The following is a 15,638-nucleotide window of genomic DNA, read 5'->3' as shown; positions in this document are numbered from 1 at the left end:
TATTCCGCCGACATAAAGTGCTATGGGACATATTTTTGATAAGTTGTACGCACCCATATTTTTACACTTGACTGTACCTACATTTTTGGGTTGAATTAAGATACCTAAATTGTTTGTGATGACTCTTCTCTTGCCACACAGACTACACAACTAATAAGTATGTATAAATTTTGTTATTTGATCGGCAAAAAACGATGAGCAATCGATTATTATTATCTGAATGAATGTGCGTTAATAAAGAAAAGAGATAAATTAATCATCATTATTTATATATTAATCAATAATAATTAATAGTCTATGTGGCGGTAAAATGTGTGAGCCCTGTAGTGTGTAGTACCACTCGCTCCACAGAGAGATATACGCTCATAATTGACTATTATGCGTTTGTTCAGATTTTAACGACATTTAATTTCGATTTTCGTCTCATTGCGTTACGAGACGACGCTGTATCGTAAAGTTGTGTTTTGGTATTAAATGTAACATCTCCCTTGGAATGAAAGTACATGTATTATATAATCTTAATTTTCTACGCATGTTTTTAAATTGTAATTCTATGGAATTGGATTCTATGAAGAGAGATTGTAAAACTAAGAAGTTTAGAAGAAAAACCACTGTTATAAAAGAAGTTCTTTAAAGAAGTACTAAACTTTTATCGTCAGGCCACTTGAAGACTTTTGGTATTGTAATTGAAAACTATAATTTGGGTTTTGATTAGCGGAGCTCCATGCAGAGGAGATTGTAATCTTATTTAGGTATCGACTCAATGCAAACTTTATACTAGACATACATTCGATATAGAACAGATAATTAATTGTCAGAATGCAGTTTATAACACTAAAACGTCACAATAGGCTAGTTTCCTACTAGTCAAATCAGCTTCTTTTTCTTCTTCTTCTTCCTCGGTTCCTCATGGCTGAGGGTCGCGACCACATGAGGTCGTTATTTTTCGCACCAAAGCTCTCCACTCCGCACGGTCTTCTGCAGTCCTCATAATAGGCGCCTGTGTTAAACCCTGGCAGGCCTTCTTAACGCTGTCCACCCAGCTTCTTTTTAAGAACTGTCAAAACGATTTGCTAATATGGAATTACTATGAAATACTGAGGAGTGACGTCACGGTAAATTCATTACTTTATATCTTTCTCTTTGACTTAGGTATTAAATAAAAATTATGTTTAAACATAACTACTGTATATGTATTTTTAATACAGTTGTTCAAAAAGTGCCCGTTCTTTGGCTGTTTAGCGTGCGAGAAGTGGGTTTTACGCACTATAAACATGCAATTAATAAGGCATTCATATTTAAAACATTGATATTTTCTATGTAATAAAATTTTTCAAAATATAAAATGGTTTATATTTTGAAAAAATAGGTCACAATGAGCCGTGTAAATAGAATGGAACGAAACGTGTCTTCTGTCGAAAGAGTTGTCTCTTAATGCAAGCACGTTCAAAAACCTTAATATGTTACGCGATTTGTCATAATTATTTAATGTTATTTGCAATATATCGAGGCATAAATGGGTCGATTGAATTAAAATATTAGTATACATTAAACAATCGTCCCAAATCGTAAATGTTTATGTTTTTATAGTACCCAATGAAATAAATTGTGTTGGATGAATAGCAAAATCGAATATATGCCCGCAAGTTTAAAAGTTTCAAAAATACGCCTTTGAATTGTCAAATATACTGCGTCAATGTCAATGCGAAAATTGAGAGTTCGGATTGTTTTATTTCCTTGTAGTAGTGTTTTTCGCAACTGTATTAAAATACGTCGTTCGTCACACGTGCGAGAATGTCATTCTTCACTCGTCCCGAGATTTGCCACTCGCGTGCCGCTCGTGTCTCGAGACTCGTGCAGTAATGACATACTTCTCGCATTTATAAATTATGTGGTGCTTTATTTCGTGCACTGCATAAAATATTTTATTTTAAGAATAGGAAACTAGCCTATGTTTTGCACTGATAGATAGGTGTCATATATCGGTGATAATACAAGTGACACAAGTTACATCTCAGAAGCGTCTCATGATTGCTTCGGCCGAACCACGTGCGTGTCCGACACGTAAGCGTCCATGTGGTCCACATGTTGTCATACCTTACGGTCCCTCAATGTCAGTCCAGTTTGGCAAGTCGGCAAAGATAGCTCCCTCAATGTCAGTGCAGCCGGCATAGCCGAAGTGGCAATGGTTTACGCTCCGAAGCTATCCGCTATTCCGTATTGGCACAGAATATATAATAGTACAAGTACAGAAGGCTCACTCCTTTGAAGTTCACAAAATGCCGCCATTCTAAATTCTTACCTACATTAACGAACGGACCGCACGCGAGCATCCGACATTGAATTCTAATGCGCCGCGCGAAGGTCCCCATACAACCATTTCAGTCGCAAAATCTTCAAATCAGTAACTAACTGTCAAATGTGACATAACGCGTGGTAACGTCGTGCAAACAATGCGACCGTATTGTTACAATAACAAAGTGTAGTCGTCGTGTGCACTCGTTACGGTAACAAAATGTGTACGAATTTGTGGCTGTCAATGTCACTGTCAGAATGACTTTTAACGACACTTTATTAGTCGACGTTTGCACACATAACGGTAACAACATGTGGACGAATTTGTGGCTGTCATTGTCACTGTCAGAACGGTTTCTGACAGTGACATTGACAGAATATGTACACACATGTGTAGGTCTGATTACCGAACTGCTCCTAAACCACTGTAACCGCAAATGACAATCTGAAATACGAAGGTTTCTCAAACTTTCTTGTGAAGTTGTGGACTGGTTGCTTTGAATCATTTAAATATGAGCGAATTAAATAATAATAAACGACGACGACCATTTAAGCACTCTTCGACATTTTATAGAAATGTGGGAAAGTTAAGAAAAGTGCAGAATGATAATACAAATAGATAAGCACTTTATAGTTACTTAATGTATTAAATATATAATTTTTAATTCTTATTGATAAAAATGAAGTGCAGTGTTGCTTTACACAATAAAAGTAGGAATCAAATGAAATAGAGTATTTACTGTGATATTAATAGAATTTCTGTTGCGCAATGATAGTTTTTTTCAGTACAGATGCTGCTTTTTACACGCAGTAGTGCGAGCAAATCAAGCAATGATTCATTTCTTGTCTGGTCGAAACTCTTAGCTTAGATTTAGGTACTGAAAATCGTCGTACGATACACGTGCGAAAAGGACATTCACAACTCGTGTCGATTTAAAACACTCCCTTCGTTCGTGTATTAATTTATCGCTACTCGTATCGATTTTCCTCTTTTCCGCACTCGTATCTACAAGTATTTTGTTTGGGTTACAAAAAAAACATTTTATTTACTCTACTACGTTTTATTTATGTCTCTTTAACATTACAAATTTGTAGACACTTATCTATACAAAAATCCTGACAAAAGAAGTACAGATCATATTATTGACGACTACTTCAACAAGTGTCAATTGTGAAATGCCGCAAAATACTAGTTGCTCTATAGAAGACCATAATAATATGATCCCCGATCCTTTACAACCCAGCAGCTCGGTACGCACGTTACATTTTTTTTTTAATCTTCTTTAGTGAGGGCAACTGAGTACGACGGCATATTTAATTGTTTATAAAGTTTGAGGATACCTGGAAAAAATTAATACAAGAATTACGCCATTTTGAAAACAGCTTTCGGTCACGCGTGTACGCTGCGACCATTTTGCGACCATTTGTCGACCGTTTGGTGACCGTTTGGCGACTGTTTTTTACATGGAATATTACCGTCTTAATCCATATTTTAACAACTTTATTGGTTTTCTAGGCATTATTTTTAATATTTCAGTATAGTGTATGCACCGGAGCACTAAAACTTCACCAATCAATATACATAACACGCAAACACCGAGTAGTCAATAATATTATTACTGGTTAAACTGAGGTAAATTGATGGCGCGTTGATAAATTTAGACTTATTTTATGAAATCACTCGAGCAATTTAATTGGCCATGGTAATTAGCCCACATTATATTACAAATGCAAACAATATTTATCTTTAACAAATTCTTACGCCATTACATTTTAATGTCAAATGGTTTTATTTCTTTTTTACTTTGACGTCTCTGACAGTCGCCATTTGAAAAGAATGAAATGAACGAATGATTTTGGGAAAGTAGTCGCCAAACGGTAACAATGTGTGCACGCGTAGTGCACACTTCTGTCACTTCTGTGACCATTTGTGCCTGTTACCAATCGTCCCCATTTGGGTCGCCGCGACTAAACGTCGACCGTACTGCGACTAAACATTGAGACCCGAAGACCTGTGTGTACACAAAATAGGAGGATTTGCGTAGGAACGGCGACCGATTATGGTTATATGGGTCGTCACCACTGAATGGGTCGCGAACTTGCGGCCGCCGGCATGTACTTGTAGCGCGGCGATAGAATCGCGGAGTGAGCCGCCCTTATTGGTGCGAAAGAAAATTTTTGGGTTTCGCCACGGCAATATTGCAAGCCCATAAAAATCGCTACTTCGATAGCAGTTCAGAAGGCTCAGCTGCTAGCCGGACAAGTTGAAGTGACAATCATTCACTATAGCATATTGCATTGCATCTATCTCTCTCTAGCTAGCTACGATAGGTCACGATATTATCGTACAAGTAGCGCAGGAAATTAGCGCTGACCGTTATTGAGCATTAAATCAAAAACAGTGTACGTAGCCAAATGCACAAACGCTGACCATAATATCGTTTTTGTAGCTACTTATCTTTATCGCTCTTCCGTATTGGCGCGATAGAGCTAGGCTGCATTGCCTGCATTTCGATCGGCGTCTGGCGCCAACGATTGCCATTCGGCTAGGCCGGCTGGTCTGAGATTACAGGGACGAAGGGTATGCGTCCTCATGCGCAGCTATCTGCTCCATACTCAGCGCTAAACTTTATTACGCATTTGCGCATTTGGCTACGTTGGTTCCGTGTATTGGCCAGACACAAACACAACAGAGACAGACTGCGTTTCGATCGGCACGTCGTAGCGTCAATGTTTGCCACTTCGGCTAGGCAGGCTGGAGTGAAAGAGATAGTTGTGTCTCGCCACGGAGCTACCGATAGTGACATTGGCTAGGCCGGCAATGTTGCAAGTCGACAAAGATCGCGCGGTCACGGCTGTGCTTGCACCACGCTACCGGGGACGGCTACTTTCTTAGCACCACATATTTGAAACATTTTTGTAATATTACTATTAATAGCTTTTCCGATGCTGTTGCAATGGACGTTGCCCTCGACAGGCTTATTGACCTTGAGTTCACGGCGAATAGGGGCATTTTCAGAATTTGGACTCGCTGTCAGTTTGGGCGACCGGTCTGGCGTAGTTGCACTGAGAGAAAATACAACCAGTTTTCATGTTCGTTCAACAAGTTTTTTGGTTAAAATAGCGCCTACGTGATCTTTGGTTCAAACAATAAGCTACTTGTCATTTGAATCGGCAATATATTTGAATCAACAAGTCGATTTTATAAAAACAACCTGACACATATTGTTTTAAACATACGTTTGGCTGATTCAAACGGATAAACCGCAACAAGTCGAACTTGTTAAATTCACAATGCAAATTTCTCTCAGTGTGGTAGTGACCCTGCCTGCTAAGCCGCGGTCCCGGGTTCGAATCCCGGTAAGGGCATTTATTTGTGTGATGAATACAGATATTTGTTCCCGAGTCATGGATGTTTTCTATTTATATAAGTATGTATTTATCTATATAAGTATATATATCGTCGCCTAGCACCCATAGTACAAGTTTTGCTAAGTTTGGGGCTAGGTTGATCTGTGTAAGGTGTCCCCCAATATTTATATTTATTTTATTTTAGTTTTGTGACGACAATTAAGCATTAAATCTGTCTAAAAATTCACTTTTTTTCAAATTCTGAATGTTTTTTGACAATGACATGCTTAATTATCGTCACAAAACTGACAGTGAGTTAATTTTTGTTAGCAACTTACGATAATTGGGGGTCTCAAATTCTGCAAATGCCCATAGGTGCCACGAAATACTAAATAATATCTGAGAGCGTAATTAGGTAACATTTTGTACTTTACATGTCGCCATGATTCTACTCAATTCGATATTTTGACATTACTTGCATTTCTTTTACGCGCCATGACAGCACATGCTCTGATAAAGGACAACAATAAATTAAAAACAAAATCTTGAATCTTGTAAGATTTGTACTTACCTATACGAAAGTAGAAATTTATATTTGTTAAATGTATTTCTAAAACAATTTCTAAAGGGATGATCAATTAACGCCCATAATACTATTAACGGTAATTAATGATTTCAACGGAAATTGGGCAGGTTTAAAGATTCCTTTTACTCTAACGATATTGCTACAAAATTAATGAAGTTTGGTCGTAACATTTGGGTCAAACACATTTTTAACCCCCGACGCAAAAACGACGGGGGTTTGACGTATCTGTCTGTCTGTTTGTCTGTTTGTCTGTTTGTCTGTCTGTTTGTCTGTTTGTCTGTCTGTCTGTCTGTCTGTCTGTCTGTGTGTGTGCCTGACTGTGGCATCGTAGCCGGATGAACCGATTTAGATTTAGTTTTTTATTGTCTGAAAGCTGAATTAGTCGGGAGTGTACTTAGCTTAGCCATGTTTCATGAAAATCGGTCTAGGTACTATGTCGCGGTCGGGGGTTTTTTCAAAAATTTAATTATTTGTTCTTCTTTTCATGTCGAGGTCCATCTCTGTTTAACCTCCGACCCAAAACCGACGGAGTGTTATAAGTTTGTCTGTCTGTCTGTCTTGTCTGTCTGTGTGTGTGTCTGTCTGTGGCATCGTAGCTCCCGAACGGATGAACCGATTTCGATTTAGTTTTTTTTGTTTGAAAGCTGAGTTATGAAAAAGGTTACTGGTGTGAGGAAAAAATTTAATGGATAACTGTGGTACATTAGTGCATCTCTACGTTATCTTGCAGCTGTCTCATGTTTAGCGCATGACAGAAAATAAATGCAGAAAAGACCCGTATGACTTAAACTATACTATAAACAGTGTACGATGTATACACTGTTTTATTTATTATTCTTGACGTCAATACTTTCATAAATAACGGAGTAAATATAATCTTGACAGACTCTGAAATTTGAAGAATTACAGCTGCTGGACTTCACGATCAGCTTTTAATTTTTTTTATCTTTATTAGGTAGGGTGAGGTTGCCAACAATGAGCCACCAAAAATTTAAATCTTAATAAGTCAGTCATAATAGGTCCAAATTCAATTTTTTTTATTCAGTGCATTTGTTATTTATCTAGCTCTAAATTTTCATCATTATTTTTTAATAAAACTGAATAGAAGTCGAGATATTTTAGTTTTTTTAAAAGATGAACAATGGCTCATTGTGTACAATCTCTGGTACAGACTGAACCGGTACTATGTATTCAATGAACCGGCCTAGTACACAATGAACCTACCATTATATAATTGCATAGTTTTTGATAAATAATTGCAAAATATACAAACTAATTTAGGTAAATATGGGGCAATTTAATAAATACAACATTTACAATGTCAAAAATGCTTATTTATTTAAACTAAGAGTAGTTTACTAATGTAATCGTCACAATATTCTTCGTTATATGAAAAATAAAGTCTTGCACTTCAAAAAACTTAAATAATATATGTATTATCATATATTTTTGTACTATATAGTAACGTTATATTAGATATATTTATATTAACTCTTAAACATGGCAAAAGTTGTACAAAATAGACCTTCCAAAGGCTAACTAGAGAATTACCTAGAAAACCTCCTGGTTCATTGAGTACTCTAGCCTTGTGGTTCAATGTGTGCTAGATGTACATTTTCACTTTTTAAATTCGGTAAAAAATAAACGGCACAAGAAAGCCGCATCAGTGAATGTCTAAAAGATAGAGAAATAGTCACTCCGCACAACTGATTAATTAGATAAATCAAACATAACTACATTCTGAGAAAATAAAAAAACTAAATACTTAATTTTTTTCTGTTTTCTTGTCCAAAATCACAAAATACTTTACTACACGTGCAATTTCAACGCGGACCGGCCGCCGACTGGGGAGCGAGCGGGGGAACCTTAGCGGCGCGTGCCTATGTTCGCAGTGCAGTTTGGCAACGTCGCATTTTCGAATAAAACCGTTGGTTCCTTGTGTACCACTGGTTCTCTGTTGCCCACCTTACCCTACCTAAATAATCTATAATTACGCAAAAATAAACAAGGGATGCAAGAGAAAAAAGTAAGGAAAAGACGACTGAGTGAGAGATTGTATGAAGATCAAACGAAGACAGGTGAATGATGAAATGACAAATGATCCAGCGATACCTGGGGCCCGTTTCTCGAAAGGTACAAGCCTTGTATTACAAGTGTGTTTCCATGACAACCCATACGATTTGACAGTTCGCGCACTTGTAATACAAGGCTTGTACCTTTCGAGAAACGGGCCACTGATGTAACAAAATAGCACATATATGACCAGGACAAAGGTTACAAAGGCATCATATGTATTCGTAAAAAAAAAATTGACACTTTTTTTTCAAAAGGCCAACAATTTTATTTCAAGTCAAAATCATCGAATGAGTTCTAATTATTTAAAATAAAAAAGATAAAATAAGCGCCTAGTATTGCTATTCAGCATTCTATTTTGTTTGGCTATGCTTAGTATGAGTATGATAGTACTAGGCGCTGATGGGTTTATGCAGTTTAACGAACTTTTTTAACTCCCGACGCAAGAACGACGGGGGTGTTATAAGTTTCAGGTGTCTGTCTGGCTGTCAGTTTGTGTTTGTCAGTGGCATCGTAGCTCCCGAAGGGATTAACCGATTTAGATTTAGTTTATTTTTTAAAGCTGAATTAGTGTGTTCTTAGCCATGTTTCATGAAAATCGGTTCACTATGTTGGTTTTTTTTTGAAGGAAACAGTTAAAATTCATGTAGTTTGGGATATTTGTTGATAGAGTTAGATTGATTGTATAAAACCATAGAAATTTGACGTTTAAAATAAGACTTCCACATTCTAGGCTATATAACAACAATATTATACGTACCTACAATATAAAACTTAATAATAATCAAAAACTTAAAAATAACTATACAAAACCAAAAATATAATACTAAAAGTTAAATGATAGGTACTAAAAAGAAAAAAAGTCATAAAAGTCATAAGTGCTTTTATGTGAGTTTGTGAACATTCGATTCTAAACAGGCCTGCATGTTTAAAATGTGTCTAAAAATGTTTTAACGTACTTATTTTTTAAAGTAGGACCATGACAAGTTTGAACGACTACTTTAATTGCCGCCTATAACACGAGAAAAATGAATTAAATACTCATAACATGTTTCAAGTTTTATGCTACAGGCAGTATACGTTCGAATGAGACGGACAGTATTGCTCAGATATTTTGTTCAGGCGTTTGGACCCTGTATTTCAAGTTTTTTTACGTATAAATCTCGCGTGAGTCGTTACAGGCTGTTTAGCTGAATTAACTATCGTTCACGCTCCGTGGCGAATGGAACGCAGGAGGATAATTGCACATGATAATATAAACGTAGCCAACGTAGCCGTATAACATATTCATAAAAAATTTGAAATTTAATGCGAAACTTATAATTCTTATAAACAAATAAAAACACCTAGGTATCTAAGGTAACTTTGCTAGATGAATATCGATGACCGGATGCAAATAAAACTTAAACGACTTCACGTGAAGCACTTTACCGGTTTCATAAATTACCTATTAAAGATTAAAATAATATCTATAAAGAAATAACTAACTACTTACCTACGTACGTATCGCGCCCGTACATATATTTTGGACGTTTTAGCTTGGCAGTGGTTGACAGGACACGCAACCTCTTTGACCAACTTATATTTTATCCTTGTCAAAAAGTTTTCAATAGTAACTTAAGAGTCTTGAACTCACGACCATAAATTAAGTAAAGGACAAACTGGTTTTACTTTGACTAATATCTAAACTAATATTATAAATGGGAGGTGTGTGTCTGTTTGTTTGTCCATCTTTCACGGCACTACGGAGCGACGAATTGTTGTGATTTTGTAAGTGGAGATAGTTGAAGGGATGGAGAGTGACATAGAATACTCTGTTTGTCTCTTTCTAATCCCCACTTCCCTAAAACGGGAAATTTGTAAGGAGCATTCCGCAATTGAAAATTAATTGAAAATCAAAGCGAAGCCGCGGGCAAAAGTTGTAAATAAAATCACTTTGAACGGCGAGTAACACACATCGTGCGTAAATGCAATCCCATTGCGTTAAAACAATTAAATACTTACTTTACTCTAAGAACAAATTAAATTACTTTCATAGAAAATATTTTAACTTGTTATTTTAAGTAGTATAAGGTAATGGTTAGGATACTGCGCAGAACACAACTCAAAACAAGTTACATTGTTTTGTTTTGAACGATATTTTTGTACTTGAGAAAAGTCCTAAAGGGTAAAGTTTTTGCGTGACTCAATAAAACTAAATCATAAATTTGGATAGCGTTAAAGAATGCGTATTATTTGTTAAGGGACCAAAGTTAAAAAGATAACGTTAAAAGAGAGACATAAAGGACGCGGACACCTAACAACTGTAGATATCTAACATAACCTACAGAACCTACGGTACTTAAATAAGATATAAGGTAATGGCGCCTATTAACGTGGTATTTTTCAAAAGATACCAAAAAATTAAGGGTATCAAAGCTATTAACGACCACAAATATTTTTTTTATGGAAAAGTATTTATTGAACTATTAGTTTTGAAGAGTTTTAGGATCATTTTAGTTTATTATATGTCATAAAATGATTATTGAAGTCAACATACCTAAATTTTCTATTACCGTGGTAATGAACAGGTTGCAGTTCTATTAACGCGAATTGAGATTTCATTACCGAGGGTATGAATGACAGTGTTTTTCTGCCATCGGTAAATAGAAACCCATCTCAAAATTCGGAGCTTAATACCGACGGTTGAATATACAAATTATGACAAATACATATACCTATACTATCCTCCTTTATGAATACCCACAGAAGACTCAGTTTCACCTAAGAAATCTGTACTTACGGTACACTAAATGTCATATTTTGATACAAGACTAATATGTCGCTCGGTAATAGATACTTCTATAGGAACCCATTACCGACCCAAACAAATATTGCATGGATCGGTAATAGATTCTTATATATTCTATTACCGAGGGTTATCTGATCGTACCATCGGTAATAGGCATAAATTGGAGTATTATAAAATCTAATTCCGACCCATAAAAACAAAGTCATACAGATGTATTTTCATTACAAATCAAAATAAAATATTGCAACCTTATATTAAAACCAAGTTTACATAACTGGTAAGTAAGCATCAGACTTTATGTCAATGTTTAAAAAAATTGACAAATTAACGGTTTTCATAGAAACTACGAAATCAGTCATGAAGTTTTTGCTAAAAATTAAGGTTTTGTTGAATAATTTTCATACCGCGTAAATAGTTCTTTGATAGCGTGAATAGATCAAGATTGAAACAACTGTAAGACATTATATAACTGATCACATATACTTAAAATAAAGCAAAAAGAACTAATATCACTACTTTAACTATTACCGTGGTATACCACAGTAATAGAATCTACTCACGAAATGGCGCCTTTCACCGCTGTCTTTTAATTTCCACTTTAAACACATTTCCAGGCTAAACAATACGTAAAAAGTACTCAGAAGTCATGTAGAAAACTATAAACAATAATTTGAAATGCATAACTTTCTCCTGTTTGCCATAATTATTACGTAAACTACTAAATGAGATTGGAGTTCACTTAGGTTTAGCGTCACACGTCAGTATGACACAACCTCTTCTCGCGGCCCCGTGGCAAAAACTGTCAAATAGCGAGCGTCTTCTTTCATTCACACTCTCTATCGCCTATATGTGCGTTAGTCAACTAAACAGGCTTCCTTTGTGTGAGTAACTTTTTTTAAGAAATTGGTCGGTTTGCCTATAAAATGCGTATTTGCAAATGCGGCGGTAATGGACGTCGATTTCGATACCCGCGTTGATAGCCGCCGTTACCTTAGAATATATGAAGTCATTAATTAAAGGTTTGTTCATTGGTTAATTGGTAGTGATGAAGGTACCCACTAAGCATCTAAGATCTACAAGAATACATTATTTTTATACCCACAAATTAATGTTTTTACTAGTAAAGTATCAAGTTACGTTCAATTTTCATGAGCTTTTTCAAACGATACCCCACTTAACCTAGTAGGTAACTTGAAGTTTACAGTTTGCCCCCCTTTCATTTTGGCCATTTTCTACAATTAAAATTAAAAAATTAAAAATATATACTTTCAATTTGTAGAGGTTCACAAATACCTATACCAAATTTCAAGTTGATAGCATTAGGTAGTTCTCGAGATATTTAGTTACGTGACGGACGGTTACACTGACGGACAATGTCGCACCATAGTTCGACTCTGTCCGTCCTTTCCTTTTGTACCTTTTTGGTACGGAACCCTAAAAAATGAGGACGTTCCCAAGCGCGGCTATCAAGCTCCGTTTGCAATTTTAACACATTAACAAAAATCGCATATTATGATATTATAACATTTTTTGGTGGCTGGCTGGGCCATCCACAGAGCCGTGACAAGTGGAGGAACGGGGGAGGGCTTTGTCCAGCAGTGGGATACAATATAGAAAGGCTATTAAAAAATGCTGACATACAATAACCACAATACCCCATAACGACTATTAAACAGTCGTGTTGATACAAATACCTATTTCAGATGATTTATACATAATAATGCGCTTAGTAACAATGTTGCTAAGTAACATAATTACTTAATTAGCCATTTAATTATATGTAGGTACGGAATAAGTTAAGAAATTGTAGTAGTTTTTATACGACTAATTATGTGTAGTTAGATTTTTACATATCTGCACGTACACGGCAGTTAATAAACGATTTAGGAAACATTAGAAAGAAAAGGTATAATTAATACGACGTAGGTACGATATATGTCATTCCAAGGTGTACAGTAGGTAGATACAATTTGGTTATGACTCATAAAAGTCATGAATTTGAAAAGTGTTCAAGGAAGATAATGTAATCTACACTATTTTCCCTTAGCGTATTTTGAGGAAAATGTCCAGATCATCCCTTGATATTTGAGCCTGCCCTGTCCACATCTCTCTTCTGACATCCACTTGATTGCTGTAGACGTGACCGACCGTATCATTATCATCGTGAATATGATGATGCCTCGTAAAGATCAGGGGCAGCTCCATTGACGGATTGAGGATAAAGTACTTATTTAACTTATTCATACAATCTGTAGTTGACTTACGAACCTTATGATTCATAGTCCTATCAGTTTGCTATATACTTACATACAAAACAGCCTTAAAGTTGTTTAGGATTAGGCTCTTAATAGTTTTGTACTTAAACTCATTTTAAAAACTTAAAAAAAAAAGACATTTTGTGTCATAAAAGTAAGCTAATGTACTGTTTGGCGCAACTCCAGCGGAAAGTATAGAGCTTTTTGTGACTGTCAGCTTTTTAAAACAAACCTTTACAAATAGAAACCACGTAGGCATTGTTATCTTAACATTTTCACTATGACATTAGTGTGGTTATTATGAGTTTTTAATACGAGACTCAATTGCCTAAACGTCATGGAAAATGTATTTAATTTTTGGTTCTAGTAACGGTTTGGGGGAAATGTTCACTTCTTCATTACCAAACCAACCCCCAAAAGTACATTATTGTGACGTAATTCAGGGTCTAAAAACTTATGGTAGCCACATACAGTCTGATCAAAAAGAGTAGAAAGTAAAAAGTGGCAACATCGTAATGTCGTCCCGTTTTCTCACTCATATTGATTTGAAAGGGATGACACTACAATGTTGCCACTTTTTAATTTCTACTCTTTTTGGTCAGACTGTAGATACTTAAACACGACTATGTCTACTCGTAGTGGTATATGTTACGCAATATCTAAATTGTTTATTTTCCTGTTTTTGCTGGAAAGTTTTCGCGAACTACCTAAATATGTAGCTTCCTCAATATATTTCATCTGAACCTTGAGAAAAAATAAATAATTTACTAAGGTTTCTGGCAAACTAAACACATCTCCAAGAACATAGTATCTACTTGCTAGATTTTAGGGCCCATTTACATGTTGCGTGAACTCGTATGCGAGTTTCACTGCGGCATTTGACTTGACGGCGTATGTGACCTCAATAGTTCGCAATGTTAATAAAATAGGATACACATTTTCGTACCATGTAGCTGGGCCGTAAGTACCATTTTAGTGATGTTCTTATGGATGTGTTCTTGCGCTTCAGATGGAGGTGATTTCCCAGTTAGTCTTCAAGTAGAACAAGATGACATTAAGGCTTGCACGAATTACCTTACCTGAGAGATCAAAACGCGTAATGAGGGAAATGGACGAATGCTTCTCCATAGCAACGTAGTCCCCATTTTACTCGTTGCTCGAGTTTATTTTTTCGGCGTCTTGACTGATACAAAAATCACCATAACCACAGAACTTAATTTAGATAGAAGAAACAAATTCATATATTTGTATAGGGGCCGAGCGTGTCAAATTTTGTACTGAAGTTGATTCTTGCCTGTAATTTTAAATATGTCTCAGGCTCTTGATTGTTCATAATTTTTGTGTTGTTGCAATTGAATATCACGTAACGAGGCATTTTTTATGTTTTGGTTGACTTCAACTTACAAAAATTGACGCCCGAAAGCTGCAAGCTGCGAGTAAAGACGGACAACTCAGTGGATTTCACTGAGTTCATTTGACACGCTAAGTAGATACGTTTGCTTGATCTATACCATAACAGAAACTTCAAAAATAAAATAACATAGTAATATTAAGTACTTATAATTGGCTTTTCGGTAAATAATCACTATTTTTCGAGCCAGGCAATACTCGTGGCGTCTTTATTAACAATTTTCGGCTTCGCCTCAAATTGTTACCCACGCCACTCGTCTTCTTTGACCTCACTTAAACGCCAGTTGCATAATAGTAGGTATTTTTTCTACTCCCGAACTGTTATTCGTCATTTACAGGGTCGTGCACAGATCTTTAAAACCCTACATAAAGGTCTATTCCCCAAAGCCAGCGTCCGCCGGCTTTCCGCGCATGCGCGCAGTATCGAAAAAACTGAAAACGCATTGTTTGGCTCTGTAACCATGGCAACGCCTTATAACGACACTGCGGGCGTGCGCGGAAAGGCTTTGCGCAGCCGAGCTGACAGTACAAACCTTTGAGTCAAAATACAGGAAACAGTGTGAATTTCACGAAATTTATTCAAGAAAACTATTAAAAACTAAGTGCATGGTCGTAGAAAAAGTATTGTATGCAACGGTGTTTAACTGAGTCAAAAAATACTCGTGGCGTCTCAATAACAATTTTCGGCTTCGCCTCAAATTGTTACTCACGCCACTCGTCTTTTTTGACCTCCTTTAAACGCCTGTTGCATAAAATACTATTATGCAACAGGCGTTTAAAGGAGGTCAAAAAAGACGCCACGAGTATTTTTTGACTCAGTTAAACACCGTTGCATACAATACTTTTTCTACGACCATGCACTTACTTTGAAATAGTT

This window comes from Leguminivora glycinivorella, chromosome 9, assembly GCF_023078275.1.
Source record: "Leguminivora glycinivorella isolate SPB_JAAS2020 chromosome 9, LegGlyc_1.1, whole genome shotgun sequence".
Classification (NCBI taxonomy): Eukaryota; Metazoa; Arthropoda; class Insecta; order Lepidoptera; family Tortricidae; genus Leguminivora; species Leguminivora glycinivorella.
Note: the sequence above shows the minus strand (reverse complement) of the source record.